The 21,279-nt window shown below is 38.8% G+C and overlaps 2 long non-coding RNA genes across 4 annotated transcripts in view; one reads left to right on the top strand and one right to left on the bottom strand.

The window, feature by feature from the left end:
• Positions 1–21,279, top strand: part of LOC117665431 (uncharacterized) — a 146,716-nt gene that overhangs the window by 124,869 nt on the left and 568 nt on the right. For all 3 annotated transcript variants that reach the window (XR_004591347.3, XR_004591348.3, XR_004591346.3), the window contains exon 3: positions 535–625. This is a non-coding gene — a long non-coding RNA (uncharacterized LOC117665431). The remainder of the gene's footprint in view (positions 1–534; positions 626–21,279) is intronic.
• Positions 1,983–8,764, bottom strand: LOC148116476 (uncharacterized). Its single transcript, XR_015729693.1, has 3 exons — positions 8,635–8,764; positions 8,038–8,125; positions 1,983–2,036 (listed from the first exon to the last, which is right to left on the bottom strand). It is a non-coding gene; the product is annotated as an uncharacterized LOC148116476 (long non-coding RNA).

Raw genomic sequence — 21,279 nt, 5'->3', positions numbered from 1 at the left:
TCTGTAGCTGAGTTCTGACTTTATATGTATTTGTTCTTAAGACTTGGTATTGTGCAGCCAGAATTAGCCCCTCTATCTCTTTCTTCAGTTTCCTTGTTCTTAGCCACTGCCAGGTCTTGTTATCTGCTTTGCCTGCTATTTTTTAATGTACTTATTGTATTGTTTTATTTTATTTATATTTTATAAATATTTTAATTTTTCTGATTAGTGCTTACTGTGGAAGTTTTAATTCTTAGTTTAATTATTGGAAACAGTAGGAGTCCCTTCTAGATTCAGTAGCATACAGATAGATGGAATGAATGAACGAACGAACGAACAAATGAATGAATGAATGAATGAATGAGGGAGAGAGAATGGCAATGAGAGTAAGTTATTCTGCATTCAGTGGTACTTTTTTGCAAGTGAATGTGTCTAGGACTGCATTCATAGTTATCAGAACTTTTCAAATTTTATATTCCATTTATAGAATTTAGAGGCCACCTGATTCCCAATGATTCTGGATGGTAATTATTGTGTTTTTGTTTTATTTTTTAGGTACAAAAAACAAAGGGTAAAACAGGGAAACAGAACAAAGCAGTGGTACTACATGGATATACTGTGGTGCACCCATAAGTAGCTGCATGGAGTAAGAAAGCACAATTTTTATCTATGTAAATAAAATTTTAAGTAAATCAATGGTAAAAAGATTTTTTAAAATGTTGAGCTTAATTCCTGGTAGTTGTTAACATTAAAACAGTACAGAAGTGCCATTGCATTTTTAATTGGTATTGTGCTTGATAGGGAAAGGAATTCAATCTTTTTTTCTCTTAAAAGAAAAAAAAAATTATATAGACATTCCTTTACCTTGAATTTTCCATAAATCATGTTTCAGTGAAACATGTCAGTAATTCATGCAACTGGATATTTTTCTACCTTTACGTTTTCTCAGAATGTTTTATTTTAATGCCAAATTGGTAATAGTCCTATTTTTATTCTACAGTCATCTTCCATACAGCATTGTCTTCTATCAGAGGATGTTCATTTCTTTTGTCCCCTAGAATAAAAATATCCTTTTGTCAGTGGTAGAATCCTCCCAGTTTAACAACAGGTTCAGTGATCGCGTGATCTGCGCTCACGCATGCAGTTTAAAGAAATCTTCACTTCCTGGTTTCTTCAGAGGAGTAACACAGCTGATTCGCACAGCAATCTGCTCTACCACGCGAATCAGCTGAGAAGATAAAGGGAGGAAAATCACACAGATGGGCAGGTGGACTCATTTGATCGTCAGGACGAACCGGTTCACTCCCAGCTGATCATCAGAGGTACCGGTTTGCCCCAATGGTCCGAACCGGTAGAATCCCAACACTGCCTTTTGTATATGATTAAATCTATCTAAATAATATGATTTATTTATCAGATATTTGAGAGAGAAAAGTGTGTTTATGAATCAATACCACAAAATACTATTGGTGTTCATAGCTAGGTAACCAGCAACTTTTTAATATACTAGTTGATTTTAAAAAGATAGGTTATTTGTCCTTAACATGTTACTAAATACTCTTTACCATGCAATTCTTCCTGTCATACTGTGAGGTGAAGGGAAAGAGTTGAGTGGTAAGTAGTTAGTCTCAGTTTAATCTTTAAAATTTTTGTCTAGTTATAGCAATCATTATAAATCAGTTTCCTGAAAAAGAGTGATTTTGACTTTTTTTTTTCCAAAGAAGAAGAATGTCCTAATGTCCCCAGCTAAAGCCAGATAAAATTAAAACCAAAATAAAAACAATGCAAGAAAAAAAATAAAACAATGATACAGGAATTCCAATATGTACCAGGAGGACATAGAATTGCACTGGTTTCAATATTACCTGGGTCAATGAAGTTATTTTGATCTTGTAAAGTGTGGTTGATGAGTGGAGCTGTAAGCTTCATTATTTTAGACTTATTTTATTAAGTAAGTAAAACAACAAAAAAGAAAAAAAAACTAAAAAAGGAAAATAAACTTACGCTTGCCCAGGATTCTCTGTATTCACAATTTTGTACAGTTCTTTTCCTGGTATCTGTTTAGAAAAAGATTTGTTTGTTCAGAATATGTGGTTAACCATGAATCTATTCATGTGAAAATGTAAAAAAGGAATGAATATAAATATAAAAAGCATGTTTAGTTTGATCACTTATGATGAAAACTGAGAACATTAGTAAGATACAAGTGGGATGTGAAGTTCTGAATATGGAAATTATCAGGAGTGGGTTTTGAGGACCCACTCATTTTTAAAAAATAAGTGAAAAGCAACTACCGTCAAAGTAGAACTACTGCAGTAGGGGGAAGGATGAGTCGTAAATGAAAAAATATTAGCAGACATTACTCCTAATTTTTATTGGCATTACTTTCCCAACAAAAGAAATAGAAAGTGGATATAAGGAAAGTGGATGCAGAAGCTATCTGAAAGAGAATGAAAGAATTGTATTGTCGAATGTCACAGACATTTCTGTATATACTTTAATGGAATGTATGAAAAAAATTCCTTAATAAAATAAATAAAATAAAATAAAATAAAATAAAATAAGGTGTGTGAAAGTGAAAAGGAAAAATAACATAATGCTCCTACATTAAGGAAATCTGGAAAATGTATAGTGTGAATACAGAGAAATAGTAGCAAACAATGTTGCATAATGATAACACAATTCAAAATTGTAAGACTGCAGGCATAGACGATATAACAAAAAATGTTCATTTACAGATGTGATTTGATCATTAAGTGGCTTTGAGATTTATTTAATGTACTATATGCATGAAGATTGTATCTATGGCTGACAGCTAGAAAAATAATATTTTTTCCCCTATAGAGAAAAAGGTAATACAATGGAATGCAATGGAATGCAAAAACTGCAGGAGATTAGTTTGATAGGTGTGTCTGGAAAGCTATTTGGCAGAATTCTGATTGAAAGGGTACAAGAAGTCACAGTGAGAAAAAAATAGAAAGTATAGTGCATTTTTATGAAACGTTATGCATATTTTTGTTCTTCAGATTACTGAGAAATATGTGAATGTGAGAAAGAAAGTTTCTGATTTATTTAGAAGAAATATATGATAATGAGCATAAATTGTGGAATGTTTTGTGTAGTTATGAAGTGGATGGTTGGTTACTGAATATAAATATATAGTCCCCAATTTAGGACTGGTTGCTCAACAATCATTCAAAGTTACAACAGCCTCGGAAAAAGTTACCTACAGCCCATCTTTAAAGTTATGATTGTCGCACCACCCCTACTATCACATGATTGCATTTCAGCTGCTTGGCAACCAGCTCACATTACAACTGGTAGCAGCATCTCATGGTCATGTGACTGTGTTTTGTAACTTTTTTGCCATTTTTTGGCAAAAAATATGTTGATTGGATAAGTTGGGTTCAGACTTATGACCAGATGATTTACCTAACAACCATATGATTAACTTGACTAGCACAGTGATTCACTTAATGAATTTTTTCATTCAGTTTTTATAACAGTCATAAAATTGAGTCTGGTCATTCAAAATATGACCAAAATTCCGGGCTCAATTTCAGTCATAATTTGAGAATTACACGTATAGTGATATCAGCTAAATGTAAAATGTGCAAAGAAATGTAATACTTGTTCCATTTGTGGTACAATATTAAGTAGGAAGTAAAACAAGGGTGCTTCATGCCCCCTTGGGTACTTAATACAAATTATGGATAAATTGGTGTTGAAAATTTCTGGTAACATTAGAGGTTCATTTGTCAGGGACATAAATTCATGTCTTCTTTTTTCTGCATATAATGTCCTGTTGTTAACTAAGAACCTGGATGACTTGCAGTGAATTTTAGACAAATTATATTATGCAATGAAAAGTGTGAGTATGAAATTTAAAGTGTCAAAGGCCAAAATAGTTGTATTGAAAAAAAATGGAGTGCACGGTTGCAATTATATATTAATACAAATTTGTCATTGTCAGCCATTCAGTCGTGTCCAACCCTTGATGCTGGATAATAATACAAATTATACATACATCAATAGTGAAAAATTAGCCAGCAGATCACTTTTTATATCACAATATAATGTTTACTAAGGATGGAGTAATGGAGAAAGAAATTGTGAGAGAAGCAAATGCTGGTACAAAATAGTGGGTGGTATGTGGTATTTTGTGAAGAATGATGCAAAACTATATGTGTGTATAACAGCATGTGTATAATTTTTTTATATGGGAATGGGAGTGGGTATTTGGGGAATAACATAAAAGTAAATTGGATGCATTAAGAAATGTGTCTGTACAAGAGGTGATATTGTCAAGTATAAATGGGCAATGAGTGAAAGTGGATTGAATAAAAAAAGTGAGTGACCAGCAGAAAAGAAAAACCTTGTGGTGGTTCAGTCATACCAAAAGAATGAGAATGATGAGAATGTGAATGGAATAGGAACTCAAATAAAGCAAAAGTGAATTGGACAAGAGGAAAGGCAAGACTGAGAAAGTCATGACTGGATGGAGTTGATCAGTTCTTCAAAAACCAGTAAAAAGTTCAAAGAGCAAAAATCAAAGTATGAAGTGAATCTCATTTGCCTTCAATCTTTCCTTGGAGGATTAAGTGAAGTATGTTGTATTTTTCTGGGTGTCTCATCACAGGACCAAAATATTCTAACTTTCGCTTTTTTATGGTTTTGATGATTTCCCTTGGCTTTCCCAGGCGGCTTATCATTAGCATTAACTATAGTGAGTTATATTTCATCTTCACTTATATCTGTAAGATGTACCTATGTGCTACTGACCGTATTAGTCCTCATCTTCTCTTTGCTTGAATCTAGACTTGAAACATTGTTCAGAAGGCTTATAACAATTAGTCAAAAGTTGAAAGAAAAGACAAGGCACCATTGCCATGATTTTTTCTGTCTGTGTTTCAATCTTACACAGTTTTGAATGAAACATTACATCTAGTGTAATAGTTTTTTGTCTTTTATAAAGGGCACTAAGGTATATAAACTCCTATTTTAAAGAATAATTTATCATAACTCCCTAGCCTTTAATTCATAATAAAATCATTTTCTGTATTACTCTGATATATTTTAAAATATTATTCCTGTTGATCTCATCAATCATATTAAGCATTAAAACAGGAGTGTCAAACTTGATTTCATTGAGGGCCACATCAGGGTTGTGTTTGACCTCAGGGGGCCGGGATGGGTGTGGCCTGGCTGGGCGTGACCAGCTCAATGTCACTTGTGTCAGAGGCACCTGTAGTGGCCCAAGCACTTTGCCAGCGAAAACAGGCTCCCAAGCTCTGTTTTCATCTGCGACAGCCTCCTGCAACCCTCTACTAGCAAAAACAGAGCTCGGGAGGGCCATCTGTGGCTCTCCCAACTCCATTTTCCCTGCAGAGACACCAAGGGCTGGTCATTCGCTATTTCCAGGGTGGCCTCTTGGGCCAGATCTAAGCACCCTATGGGCCGGCTCCAGCTCCGAGGCCTTGAGTTTGATACGCCTGCATTAAAACAAATTATAATATTCACCTTCCTTTCTTAGGTAGACACCATTTGTTTCATTTAAATTCTTGTTAGAGAAGAAAGAAGCTAAATGTGAATGGCATCTACAATATGAGAAATCGTGTAAGGGCCCAGGGTTCCACTTTTTAATAGAAATAGCTGCAGTATAATTTTCCCACAAGCAATTGGACACTAGTATTTTTAGCCAGTGGAGAGCCAGTGTAAGTTAAGAATAGCAATTGCTACAGTGGGAAACTACACAGTTTCTATTAAGGGGACAGCCAGTACAACAGCTGGCTGGTGATGAATTCATATGAAATATGCAATCGTGCAGCATACATAAGAATACATTTTATAAATTGTTTATAGTGGAATTGTGAAAAGACAATAGAATATTGTTGCCTTCTTTCTGGAAGGGGCATAGTGTTCATCTTGACAAGCTGCAAATTCTGAGCCCACTCAGTGTATATGGCCTTTCCAGCAAAAGGGCTTTCTACAAGAACAACATAGGTATTTTTTTAAAAAAAATATGGAAGAAAGTTAGACAGATACCATCTGTGCATCTGTTCAGAATGTGCAATATTTAGAAAAGCAGGCCAACTCAGACACAAGAAAGGGGAGTCACTGCATTTCACAGATGGTCTTCTTCATTTAGTTTTGTGTACCACCCTAAAATGTAGTGGGAAAGCAGTCTTTTCCCATGCAGATGAAACTAAGAGAGGATTCTTTTTCTGGAATCAGGTCATCATTTAAAATGATAAAACAAAGCATGTTGCTATCCATTTCCCAAACACTGATATTCACTGAGTTGTGTTTGAAGAGAAGCAATGAGGTGCCTGTTATTTATTTCCATAAAAGTAACAACAATGAGTAGGGAATGCATACTGGTGGATTTTTGAAAAGGCAAGGCAGCATCAGATGCTAAAGTAGCAAGCACAACAACTTAGAACTGGAAAGAAGAAAAAAAGAAAAATGTATTCTCATTCTCACAGCTACCCAATGATAGTATTTGCTATCTTTGTAGTCCTCAGTTTTTGACTACAATTGAGCCCAAATTTTATCTTGCTCAGTGAGAAATTTGTTCAATGAGTTTTTCCCCATTTTGTGACTTTTCTTGCCACATTTTTTAAGGGAATCAGTGCAGTTGTTAAATTAGTAATACGGTTGTGAAGTGAAACTGGTTTCCTCTTTGAGAGCTGTATACAATGAATTTTCATTTTAATGCATGCCGATTAGTGTACATTCAAAGTGACAATAAAGTTATGATTTTATTCTATTCTATTCATTGACTTTGCTTGTCAGAAGATTGCAAAAGGTGATCGCATGGCCCTGGGGCACTGCAACTGTCATAAATGTGAGTCTGTCAGGCATCCAAATCTAAATCACGTGACTATGGAAATGCTGCAATGGTCAGAAGTACTAAAAATGGTCATAGGTCACTTTTTCAGTGCCGTTGTAACTTCAAACAAAAATTAAGTGAACTGTTGTAAATCGAGGACTACCTGTATTAATAATCAACCTTATAGTTGATTAAGTGTTAATTACAATAAGGTACAATTAAGTGTTGTACCTTATGATTCTTGATGAGTATTTTGTCTTTTTATGTACACTGAGAGCATATGCACCAAAACAAATTCCTTGTGTGTCCAATCACACTTGGCCAATAAAGAATTCTATTCTGTTCTATTCTAGAGCTGTTAGAAGACCAAACTGGAATATATTTGGTAAATCACTGGCACATTACATTTTGTATCAATGTGCCTTAGCACTGACTGCAATGAACTATAAAGGTGTATAGATTTTGTTAAATATAAGATTAAATTAAATTAAGATTAAAACAGAACAACTACAAATATTAACTTATATTTGCAATAGTGGCGAATATCTGTAGCTTGGGTGTGGGATGAGGGTGAAAGTTCATTCTCCAAGCTTGTGGGTTGATTTCCAAATGTTTTATTACCAGGCTAGGTAACATCTTCAGTGGAGTTTAGGGGATGTCAGTAGGGCTTAAGACCTACTGACCACACAAAGCCCTTATAAACAGAAGAACACTGACACTGACATCCCCTAAATTCCACTGAAGATGTTACCTAGAAACTTCAGAAACCAACCCAGAAGCTCTGAGAACTTATTTCTTATTAACTTATATTTTTGTATGCAGCTGGTTCCTAGAATAAATGACATATGGACCTGTACCACTATATACAGTACACTGAGGGCCTTCCTGACTTTCAAAATATTGTTATTCTGTGACAAAACTCCAATGAAGTCCCATAAAACAATACAGTGTCCTTACAAGGGGTGAAATCCAGCAGACAGGTTCTGGAGAATCGGTAGTGGAAATTTTGAGCAGTTCGGAGAACCGGCAAATATCACCTCTGCTAGAGTGAGAAGGGAATGGAGATTTTGCAATATCTTTGCCCCAGGAGTGGGGAGGGAGTGGAGATTTTGAGTATCCTTCCCTGCCATGCCCACCAAGCCACGCCCATCAAACCACGCCATGCCCACCAAGCCATGCCTACAGAACCAGTAGTAAAAAATTTGGATTTCATCACTGGTCCTTACCTTTTAGAGTGAGACAGATGTTGTTTTGCTTTGCCTTTCTTCTGAGGTTCTTCCAGCAGTTGAAGTGGAAGAGATCTTCTCACACATCCTATGAATGAGTTGAAGTTTTTTATTGCTGCAGTTGTAGCTTAGCATGTAGTTCTTCAACAAGGCGAATCCCAGCCTTTGTATGTAGAATTCATTTGTTTGTTTACTACTACTATTTATACCTCACCTACCCTATTTCCCTCAAAATAAGACATCCCCTGATAATAAGCCCAATTGGGCTTTTGACCGCATGGCAATAAGGCCAAGCACTTATTTCAGGGTTCAAAAAAATATAAGACAGGGTCTTATTTTCGGGAAAACACAGTATGTCTAATGAAAGTTTCAGAAGATGAAAGAGTAAACAAAACTCCATGAGAATTAAATATAATCCAGCAAAATATACACAGCAATTATCCCCAAAGTATCACAATGGCATCATAATACATCATTAAAACAAGAGTTAGAAAAGATCTTACTAAGATTAAAGGATCTTTGTTGCCAGACAGACAGTGAGCTGAAGTGGGGCCATTGTTAAAAACGATAAAGAGTCTTTTGCAACAAGCACAGTACCTGGTGATTTCATAGTCATGTCCACGTGTTTTTGATGAACATATCCCAAGTTTCCAACAGGAGATTAAAAATTTCTAAAAGTTCTTCATATTCCATCAGTTCACTGAGATGAACTGAGCCTGGAAACAAACTAATGAAGACAAAGATCAGCTGCATTTTAAGCCATCTTCAAGAGAAATCCCATGACATCATATAAACTATATAAATTCAATCTGAAGTAAATTGGACAATAGATGCCCAAAACCAGTCTTGGAAGATAGTTGATAGAATGTGAACACATTCCTAATTAAAGCTCAATTACTTGTGAGCTGTATTGAATCTAGGCAGTGACTCTGTGTTGCAAACTGACAGTTTTTTTAAAAAGGTCTTATTGATAATCCTTTAAAGATTATAACTGCAGATGTGAGGTCAATTTGGAAGAGTATACAGCAAAAGAGAAGAGGAATAATTCAGAAAAGGTAGACACAGACACACTTCACCTGTGGGGATGATTAGCAGCGTCAAGTTTCTGGGTGTGCAGCTAATGAGTAGGCTGGCTTGGTCGCTCAATAGCAAGACACTGGTGAAGCGGGCACAACAGCGCCTGCATAAGAAAAGTACATCTTCCTTCCCCTGTCCTTACCACTTTCTGTAGAGGGATGATTGAGAGCATCTTGTCATATTGCATCACAATCTGGTTTGGAAGCATTACTGCCTCAGACAGGAAGGTGGTGCAGAGAGTGATGAGGATAGCAGAAAAGACTATTGGCAGCTCACTGCATTCTATCCAGGTTATGGCATGTAAGCATTGCTTGTGCAGGGTCCACAGGATTCTCTGGGACACTACACATCCTCTTCATGACCTGTTTATCTTGTTACCTTCTGGGAAGAGGCTTCGTGGCTTCCGAAGCAGAACATTGCTTTGGAAGCCATGAAGGATGCACTGGGTGCATCTTATACTCCAAATGTAGTCCCGCCCAGCTTCTCAAATGGAGGTTTCAGAGGCTGAAAAAAGCATCAGAAACTAAGCTTCAGAAAAAAAGCCCCCAAACAGAGCTTCAGAAAAGAAGACCCCAAACAGAGCTTCAGAGGCTTTTTTTCTGAAGCTCTGTTTCGGAGGCTTTCAGAGGCAGGAAAAAAAGTTTTTTCTGAAACAGAGTTTCAGAAGTTTCAGAGGCAGGAAAAAAAAAGCAAGGCACAGAGCTCACAACCAAGGAACCTGTTGCTAAAATTCACCTCTGGGAACAGCTGATTGGGGGTATTCCAGGAGGCCGATCCACCTGCCAATCAGCTTTTTTCTTATTTTCCTCCCCAAAAACTAAGGTGCGTCTTATTCTCCGAAAAATACAGTATATATTCCAATTATTCTTTCTCTACATATACAATTACTAAAACTATCATTTAAAAAATATTGGTATCATCTTTATCATATTCTGGAGAAATGCTAGAGGACAATGGTTAGAGATGGAAGAGGAGATGGACACAATATTTATTATTTTAAAAGTGGTATTTTTTAAAACTATAAATTGCCAAATTTTCATGAGATTTCAGGACAGGACACAAAGGTATTATGAGATCTAGCTATCAAATGAGATTAGGACTATATAAAAATATTTAGAGACATCAACTGGTGATACTGTTGGGGGTTTTATATGTCTATGGGTACCTTATTGTCAGCGTTTAACATTAGTTGCTGTCTGCAGGTTTCCATTTTTTAGCTCACCTTCTAACATCCGTGCAACCATTCTGCTTTCTAGGCTACCATATTTGGGCTGCAAAAGTCTGGAAACTAATAGATGGCATCAAAGAGATACAAAAGGGAGCAAATACTTGCAACCATTTAGTGAATATCTGGATTCTTGCAGCTCATATATGGTAAAGGTAAAGGTAAAGCAGGGGTGAAATCCAGCAGGTTCTGACAGGTTCTGGAGAACCGGTAGTGGAAATTTTGAGTAGTTCAGAGAACTGGCAAATACCATCTCTGGCTGATTCTAGAGTGGGGTGAGAATGGAGATTTTGCAATATCCTTCCCCCAGGACTGGGGAGGGAATGGGGATTTTGCAGTATCCTTCCCCTGGAGTGGGGTGGGAATGGAGATTTTGCAGTATCCTTCCGCTGCCACACCCACCAAGCCATGCCCACCAAGCCACGCCCAGAGAACCGGTAGTAAAAAAATTTGGGTTTCACCACTGAGGTAAAGGTTCCCCTCGTACATATGTGCTAGTCATTCCCAACTATATGGTAGTTCTCCTGTTTTTAGTGAGAGCTTTAGTGCACCTATTTCTGTCGCTGAACAGGAGTCACAAGTTCTTCCCAAACATAAGGCAAAGATATACAAGTGTTTGGTTATGGTGATAAACATACAAGTGTTATCTCTTTACCATAGAAACTGTCTTTGGCGCTTTTTTAATGAACTATTCGTCTGAAAAAAGGAAGCCCTGGGACTAGATCTTTCACCTTCCATTGTCATTTTCCAATTGTTTTATTAAAAAAAAAAAACAACCTACGTTAGCAGCTTGACTGATGTTGAATTTCAGCCTAGATTTGGAAACACCCAGAAAAGGGAAATGCCAAGACAAAGTCGGTTTTTTTTTTGTTTTTGTTTTTAGGACATTCCTTGAAAATTTGGTGTGCATTTTCCATCTATTAGACTGTTAACTGAGTTTTTTAACAGGGCTACATGGAACAATGTTGGCGATCTCAGTCCCAATTTTCACTTCCTTGCAAAGTGTGAGGGTTGTTAAATGCTTTGACTTGTCCATGGTACACATAGTAGGAACAGTAGTGGGATTCAAATAATTTAACAACCGTTTCTCTGCCCTAATGATTTCTTCCAACAACCAGTTCACCAAACTGTTCAGAAAGTTAACAACCGGTTCTCCCAAAGTGGTGCGAACTGGCTGAATCCCACCACTGAGTAGGGACCTCTTGTTGCTGCTCCTAGGTTCTCTGATTTTCTCAATAGAGTACGCAAATCAGTGGTGGGTTTCAAAAATGTTTACTACAGGTTCTGTGGATGTGGCATAGTGGGTGTGGCATGGCTTGGTGGGCGTGGCTTGGTGGGCGTGGCAGGGGAAGGATACTGTAAAATCTCCATTCCCACCCCACTCCAGGGGAAGGATACTGTAAAATCTCCATTCCCTCCCCAATACATGGGAAGGTTACTGCAAAATCCCCATTTCCTCCCAATCGGCTGAGACTTGGGAGGCAGAGAATAGGTGGGGGTGGGGCCAGTCAGAATTTTTACTACCGGTTCTCTGAACTACTCAAAATGTCCGCTACCGCTTCTCTAGAACTGGTCAGAACCTGCTGAAACCCACCTCTGACGCAAATCCCAAGTTGAGTGGAGAAACCCTTCACCCATGTCTCCTGTACCACATATTGGTACTGTACCAAATATTTATTCTCTCTCCCCACACTTTCTTGTAGAAGTATTCCCGCATTTTGAGGAAGAAAAGGGGAAGCGTTCACTAGTCCTACGCATCTTTTATGTACTTTAGAAATAGCCTGGTCATTGTATCTGAAAGCCGTGTCTTTTCTTGTACAGTAATCTCTCCATTGATCAGACTCCGTGGCTTCTGAAGTTGTCATGATAAAACTCCACCTTTAACACTTTCTTTAAAGTCAGGAACTTGAGTGACCAAGAAATGTTGAAGAATGATGGAAAAAGATGTACAGGTAGTCCTTGACTTACAACAGTTCATTTAGTGTTCTGCCCCAGCTACGGACCCCAAAGAACGCAGCACACACAAAGCCTGTACAAACCTTAGTTTACTAAATTAAACAGTTTTTTTTTTCAAACAAAGGCTGTTAATTAACTTTCTTAACAGCCTACAAGAATCCAAAGAATAAATAATCTTAATTTTACTATGGTTGGCAGAAAGCCCAGAAGCAATTTGCAGAAAACTAAGATCAAGGCACGAAGGAGAGTGAACGAAGTTGTTCCCTGCAAATTGCTTCAGTCGGCACTCCTCCTTAAACAGGCTAAGGGAGTGGCCAATTAGCCCCAAGCCTTACTCTTGAGGAGACCTCCTCCTGAGGAGCCACTCCTGCCTTTTGGCAGCTCTGCGCGCCCGTGCATCGAGAAAAGGCTCCTCCTCTTCGTCCTCTTCACTTAAGGGAGCTTCTGGAGGTTCTGAAAGCCCTGGCTGAATCCCTGCCTCTGGCACCACATCTTCTCCAGCCTCATTGTCCGACTTGAGTGCCAGCTGCACAGGCTGCTGGCGCAGCACCACACCAACCTCCTCGCTGTCCAAATCAGCCACCATCCGCACAGGCTGCGTACAGGCCACAACATTTAGTGACCATTCAAAGTTATAAGGGCACTGAAAAAAGTGACCTTTGACCATTTTTCATAGTTGCAAGCATTGCAACATCCTCATGATCATGTGATTAAAATTCAGACGCTTGGTTCCTACTTATGACCGTTGCTTTGCTCCAAGATCATGTGATCACCTTTTGCAACCTTCTGACAAGCAAAGTCAATGGCAAAGCCACAGTCACTTAACAACCAGGTTACTAACTTATCAACTGCACTTAACAACTGAGGCAAGAAAGGTCATAAAATGGGGCAAAACTCACTTAACAAATGTCTCACTTAACAACAGAAATGTTGGGTTCAATTGGGGTCGTAAATCAAGGACTACCTCTAATAGAAAGACACACTTGGTCATAAAATAAGCACAACAAAGCAAAACAAATATTTCACAACCCTTAATAAGGTAGAAAAATACAAAGCTCTTAGAAAACTGGCAAGTTTGGGCCTTTAAGCTCAGATCAGGTGCAGTAAGATGAGTAATGAGTGTGAACAGAGCTTTGTGGGCTCCAAGGCAAATTTCTCACTGGAGCTGCCAAATCCAACACCTAGAGGACAGCAAAGAAATGGCAACACGCTAAGCCTTTGCTGCCACCTAGTGGCAATCCAGAGCTTTTCAGCCCAAATATGGTACCCCTATGATGAAGGCTGGGTGGCTCTATAGTCAGTGACATCATATCAATGTTTGTCTATTGTTTTACTCTAGGTTGCTAGGGGAGAGGTGCCGGATTGCTGCTTTCAACAGCAACTATACTCCTTCCTAGTTCTGCTTTGAAAAAAATGTCCTGAAGGCATACTTAAATAAACAAGGAGAAAGTTTGAGAGAGGTGAACTTTTCAAATCTGGGCAAGCACTTTTTGTGACTACTTTCACAAAACTCGAGAAACATCTCTGCAGGATCTGCTTTTCACTCTGTTGGGGGTTACCTGAATATCCCCCAAGTAATTTTAAAATTATCATATTAGTGTTTCAAGAAATTTGGATGGAAGAGGTAATACTTATTTGAATTGTTTGTTTGTTTGTTTGTTTGACCATTTGTATAGTGTCCCCCACTCAAAAGACCCTGGACAAATTATGACATGAATGAAGGCAAATATACAATAATCTCAGGATAATTGCAGGATTGGATCCCGCAAGATTATGACCATTGGTGGGTTGCTCCCGGTTCTATCCAGTTCTATAGAACCGGTAGTAAAACCAGTGGGAGGCTCCACCCACCCAGCACGACATCATCATTGGTGATCTGCTCATGTGCAGAAGCTTCCTGCCGCGAACCCCCAGTAAAGGTAAGTGGAACCCACCCCTAAATATGACGTATTATCACTATAAATCCAGCAATAGAAATAAATCAAATTTATAAAAAGACTAGCAATAGATCAACTCTCATGTAACAGGGATGCCAATAAAACGTAGGTAGGTTTGACTGTGAGGTGTCACAAAGTTGTCTCCAAAGATATTCTATAAACCAAGAGGGAGGTTTAAGGACCCCTGAGGTTAAAGAGTTCCAAAATGTTGGATCACCATAGAGACCTGACTTTGGTCATTAATAAAAACAATTGTCCATTTGGACAGTCTGCGATTTAGCTGGCCTCTGTAGTTGGTAAAGCTGTCAGGTGTTTTTAACCATCTTCATTGTCAGATCTGAAATTCAGATTCAAAGCAAAATCTTCTTTTTAGAGATGACACGGCAGTAATGGTGTCAAGTAATGTGACAGAATGGGGAGTTAACCTTTGTTTACATGGTTTACCACCAAAGGTTCTCTAGAACAGTTCTGTCTTCAGTGCTTTCTGGAAAGCCTGCACCGCAGAATACAGTCTAAATGAAGGTTATTTTATAAAGTTGGTGCCATTGTAGAGCAACACCATGTTCTCATGTCTTCCCCTTTGATGCCATTAAAGTGTGGAACAATTGAAAGCCTCTCCCAGACAGCTTGATTCTGGCTGAAGAAGGTAGGTCTGAGTCAGGGGTGGGTTCTAATTTTTTTTACTACCGGTTCTGTGGGCGTGGCTTATTTTGTGGGTGTGGCTTGGAGGTCATGTGACTAGGTGGGCGTGGCTAGCTGGTCAGAGTCATTTGTGGAAGGTCCTCGCACTTACGACCCGACTTATTTGTTTGCTTTTAACACTGATCAGCTGTAGGACGGCCCTTTGAAGCCCCGCGGCAAGAGTTTAAACAGTTTTTTTCCCTCTAATCATTAGCTGGGACTCAGGAGGCAGCAATAGATTGGGGGCGGGACCAAATAAAAGGTAAGAATAACGTGGGTGGGGGGTGGGGGGGGAGAACCAGTTCGGTGACGTCATATCGTCACCGCTACCGGCTCAGCCGAACCGGACTGAACCGGGAGGAACCCACCACTGGTCTGAGTACACCTTGGAACTAAGCTACACAAAGTTTAGAGATCAAACGCAGAATTTGAATCCCATTTGAAAGACTATTGGTAAGCAATGGAGAGGCTTGACCACAAGTAATGGGCTCTTGACAGTTAATACCTGTCAGTAAACAGGTTGTAGCATTCTGTACCATTTGCAGCTTCCAGGTAACACATAAAGACAGTCCCCTATAGATCACATATGGTAATCTACACATGCAGTGATAAGGCTTGAATTGTTCTTCTAAGATCTTGGGTGGTTGGCATATCAACTTCAGCTGGGTGATGGCACTCCTGGGCTCCCTTTCCAAGAGGATCCCTAAGTCCAGGAAGACCTACAAACTCATAAACCTTCTCTTTCATAACAGATACATATATAAAACATCCATGATACAGAACATGAAATGTCAATAGTGAACATATTCACTATAAATTATCCATAGGTATAACATCCAACATTAAAATGTCCATAATAAAAATCCCATATTAATTTTAAAAGTAATGAGCATAGCTACCATCACAATTCCAGTCACCATTGGAATAGACATCCTGTTGTTCCAATTCTGCTTCTCAATTTTACCCTTTTGTCCCAAGACATAGTCAGCATTAAGTGCATCACATTCTGGGCAAAAGATCTTGGGAGAAAGGATCCCTCCTAAGAGTTTGCAAATCCTAGTTTTCTCAAAATATTCTGATAGCTACATTTTTATTCATTGGTGGTTGGACTGCCTTAAGGCAACCAAAATTGTGTAAATACATACTTGACATTTTACATCATAGACATCAATGTATGCTATTTATGCAAATAAATGAAGTCAAATGTCAGTTATATAGATATAGAAATACCGTAAAATATGCCAATTCTGTGACCTGCTTTAAATGCAACAGATTTTGTGCATGGCTTCGGGATTGAGTAGAAGGGAGACGTTTCTCCATAACATCCAATATTCATTGACTAGAAGGCCAGAGAACTGAGATTTTATTGCAATAACAAACTGACAGCCCACATCTATTGCCCGCAAACTTATGCTAATGATCAGGTTGAGGTAGGCTGTTTTATTCTTGATATGCAACCAAAATTGTATTTATACCAAATCAGTATATAGTGGTTGCTTCACCATCATCCAGAAATGTTTGCTTATCATTTATTTCCAATTTATGTGTTTGTTAATTTCTTTCCTTTAGGAGCTCAAGGCGGTTATAAAGGATTCTCTCCTGCAATTTTTCCAACAATAATTCTGTGAAGTTCTGTAGATTCAACTGAGAGAGACTGGTCCAAAGAAACTCAGTGAGCTTCCATGACTAACAGTAGACCAGAACCTGTATTTTCTTGGAGCCAGTTTAATATCTTAACCTTTATGCATTTAACCAGCATTAAAGAAAATCTGACTGCATGGAAATTGCATTATAGGCCAAAAAAACTGGTACTTTATAGCATTATTTGAGGGTGCAAGATAAAGACAGGATATGTTGTCTTCTTGTTCCCATTTGTCTTTACTTTATATGACAATCTTGTCTGTTGTTCAGTATGGATGTTCATATCCAACTCTTTGCAATCGCATTGATCATAGCATGCCAGGCTTCCCTGTTCTCCACTGTCTCCCAGAGTTTGGCCAAATTCATGTTCATAGTCTTATCCAAGTTTTCCCCAACTCTTTTAAAATGCAAATTGTGGAACTAAATCTGGGTAAGGAAGGAAGGAAGAAAAATTTACTTAAACTTTTGCTCCCAGGTATATCTATATCTATATATACTGCCTATATCTATGCAGTTTTTCTGGCCATTGCCTACTTACAGGATACTTTCCAACTTTTGAAGCTTGCCTACAGTCTAGGAATTTCCAGGTGGTTTCCCATCCAAATGCAACCAGGCCTGATGCTACTTAGCCTCCAGGGTCAGACACGATCAGTCAGGTGCTGCCACCAGGCTGAGGCAAGTGTAGTAGTTACCATGAGAAATAAAATTCATCCCACCCACATAACCAGGGTGAAAAGGGAAAGGAATGTATTTGTGGCAGTAAAAGAATGGAAGCATCTTGCGTGTTTACATTTTATTGCTGTCACTAGTGGTGCCATGTCAAGAACAGCCTTCTCAGGGGGCACAGCCTGATTTGTAGAGCGACTGCATTTTTGTAGCTTTCCTTAGCGCAGCCACCACAAGCGAGAAAGGGACACACTCACTTAACTATACCCTTAAAACGCTTCTAAAGATGCCTCCCGAAAGTCACAGTCCGTCCTTAGATTGTTCAATTTTTGGAATTCTTCGGGAGTGAGAACAGACTCTGTTGTCAACAGAGTCCTGTTCACAGAAACTAGGCAGGAAAATGAAAGAAGGGTCTCTATTGTTCAGGGATGTGGTGTAGGCTGCAAGAATGTGTGGGGAATGTGAAGTCTGCATATCACGGAGAAAGAGGGGCCTTTGTGTGAAAACACTGAAGCAGAATGTCAATCATATAAATAACTCTTACCTCATTTTTTATTCGAAGCATGGCCGTCATAATTTTCAAACCATATATCAATGAGCATGGATATTATAGGTTTCCTGGAGCATATTGCTTTCAACTTCCCACCCTGCCCCTCACCCTTCCCAGTCTGCCCGCCGCATTTAGTCAAACCCTCTAACATAAAAACAGAGACAGAAAAAAAGATTTGGGGTCTCTATTTAAGTGAGATCACTGAGTCCACTGACATGGAGGACTGATTGTGGTGCTTTTGGACAGATTCCTACAGAGAACTACACGTGGAAAACATGACGTCAGAATTGAAAATCCATGTGGATTTTGCAGGAAGGAACTGGGAGGAAAGCAATTGGTTCATGTTGGCTCCAGTTTATTAAGCTCTCTGGTAAAATTCATATGGATTTACAGTTTCAGGCAAATGTTCTTCCCTGTGCATTCCACCGCAAGATTAATTGCAAAATAATCACAGCCTTCTGTGGAAAAATACATCACATCAGAATTGGCTCCTCTCACTATCACCTTCAGTGGACTATGATCTTCCCTTCCAGGCAAATCTTCATTTACTTCTTCTTCAATGCTTGTATAGAAGTTGATAAACTCAGGTGCTGGGATTTGGGGTGGGGTGGAGGGGAAAAATCAATAGGATTGGATTTGAGTGATGTACATCCCACTGGATTACTTAGTATGATGAGGCATGATGCAACCCCACCAAGCTTTGCTGGGAAATTCTTTGAAATCCTGAGCTTAAGGCGAGAGAGAATATTTTAGCTAATAAATGCTTTTGTTCCTCCAACAAGCAAGTTCTTGAAGGCTTGCCTTGCCAAGATAGGAATACCATACCTGCCAAGACAGGATTGGAGTTGGCTTCTATTCCAGAACAGCATCCTACGTGTTGGTTTTATGAGGTGCTGTCTAAGAGAGATCGCCCTTTGAGATACAATATAATTGTTTTGCCTGGCAGTGATAGAAGGAGGTTGAGTGCTGAAATATCACCCACGCTGGAAAAGTTGTTAGCCATTATTTAATTAGATAATGCTATATGCTGCGTCACTTTAAGTACGTCCAACGAGCGTGCCACAGTGTTTTAACTTCAAGTGGGTACTGAAAAAAAAGAAAGAAATCCCTGCAGGTATGATTCTTCAAGAGAATATTGCAGGAATGTGCACAGAGTTAGTTACAAGAAGCTACAAGGTGATCCAGTCCTATCCTTTGAGGTTTCCTGGACTGTATTCATTGTCTTGAGATAAAGAATGCCTCTAAGTTGCAAGAACTAACTAGTAATATGCGATATAATGATAGCTGGCTTTGTCAAGTGGGTGGATGACATGAACAAAATGCACTGAAGGAAAAAAAAAGTGATCCAAATTAAATTTGATACTTCTGCATAGTTCAGACTATAAGTTGTCATCTTCCAAACTATTACTTTTCTGTCTGCAGAATTCTGGCTCTAGAGTCAGTAGTGGTGGATCTGTTGCCAAGAGCTCTACCACTGTCTCCAGAGAATAATCCAGAAGCCTTTAAAAACAGACTTGGTGGCTGTAAGACTTTCCCCACTGCTGTGTTCAAATATTTATTTGTTTGTTTAAACATTTACATGGTTGCCCGTCTTAAAATAACATTTATTTATTTATTTATTTATTTATTTATTTATTTGTTTGTTTGTTTGTTTGTTTATTTATTTCCGTTATTATTATTTTTTTACAAATAACTCAAGGCAGGAACTTTCCTGTTCCTATTTTCCCCACAACCATCCTGTGAGGTGAATTGGGCCGAAAGAGAGTGCCTGGCCCAAGGTCACATAGCTGGTTTTCCTTGGCTAAGGTGGAACTAGAAGTCATTGTTTCCTGCTTTCTGGCCTGGTGCCTTAACCACTAGCTCACCATCCTTGAATCAGCGCAAACCACCAAATCTGCTGCCCCTTCTTCTTGCCTGTATGGCCTATCTTGCCTGTATGGCCTATTACTCTGTTTCAAAACACTGGCAGCTCCAGTCCCTCCAAAGCATTTGGTACATCATGGAGACCCAGCACAAGTACAAAAGCGCTAAGCACAGATCTGAAAGCAGAATATTTTGGTAGGCCCTCCCTTCATATTCAAAGCAGATATTTATCTTTTGCCAGACCACCGGTATAGTACTCCAGCATGTTGTGCAAGAACTATAATTTGGCCATGGAACCATTTGCAGCACTCTTTTAAAAAGGCATATATGCAGGCTGCATTCACTCAACATTCAATCAATTGGGTAGAACCATTCCTACTCAAAGGCATGATATCTACAATGGATATTATCTATAATGTCATAAAGAAAACTCAGCAGTTTCCAAATGCCCCTACCGGTATTATTGACTTTTGTTCTGGCAGTGCCTTGACCCATGCTGCAGGGACTGACTCAAGAGCTATGTGCTGTAATAAACGTTTACAGAGAAAGGGCTTAGCAAACAACCATTTCAGCATAATGGGGAATTCTCCTTCAAGCTCCTTCAACATTCCATTCATATTCATCTTCCTTATCTGCTCTGTCAGTTTGCAAGAAACAGTTTGGAAAACGAGATCAGAAAAGGTGTCAACCCTGTGTTCAAATGCCTATTCGTCCAATCCATAGAATTTCCATATTTAGTGCACATTGTGCAAGTGATTGCAGAATGAGTTGTTCTGTTTGGAAGACAATCCTATTCAGACTCTCCTGGATTATCCTGGACTCTGTTCCTGTTTGCATATGAAATTTCATATAATTGCACATGTATTTATCCAGATTGGCCTGAAGAGATAGTGCAAAAGAACAAGTTTGAACTATTTTGAATATGCTCTTTTGGCACAGAGTTTAGTTTCCGTAGCAAGGGGAAAGCATACCTTGTAATGTTTAAACAGAAGTTGCTTTTTTCAAGACCACTAATAGGTCTGGGTAGTTCCATGCCCACAAGGTGAGTTATTCGGTGATGTCTGAGGTCTGTGAGGAGCTGGCTTGTGAGAAGAACAAGCAGGAAGTTGGTCCTAGTAAGACAGAAAGAGTTGTGTTTGAATAGTCACTAGGTATTAACAGAAATTCAGTTTCTGAAAATGTTTGGCAACCATTGCCTTTTTATTAAAGAGGGCCATTCTCCACTATTAACTTGCCTTTAATTCACGTCATGGCAGTAACCTAATATCCCTTCAGTAACAGTAACAGAGTTGGAAGGGACCTTGGAGATCATCTAGTCCAACCCCCTGCTCACATAGGAGACCTATACTAGGGATGGGTCATGGGTAACAAAGTTTTTATACACCTTAGGTCCGGTGGAATAAGGGGAAAATATTACTTTGAAACTGGTACAGCCAAGGACAATTTCAACCTGTATTACTCATACTGTAGGTTGCAGAGGAGATACCTTGATTTCCTATTGCTATGGTGTTTATTTATTTGTGTGTTTTCTTGTTTTCTGTATATGTCTTCCATTTGTATGGCTGTCCACTTATTGCTAAGAACAAAGCCAGCTTGTCATTTATCAAGGAGAAAGGGAAAACAAACAAACTCTAACACTTATATTC

This window comes from Pantherophis guttatus, chromosome 1, assembly GCF_059756535.1.
Source record: "Pantherophis guttatus breed Tessera chromosome 1, ASM5975653v1, whole genome shotgun sequence".
Lineage (NCBI taxonomy): Eukaryota > Metazoa > Chordata > Lepidosauria > Squamata > Colubridae > Pantherophis > Pantherophis guttatus.
The sequence above is the reverse complement of the archived record's forward strand: the minus strand, read 5'-3'. Positions and strand labels throughout refer to the sequence as shown.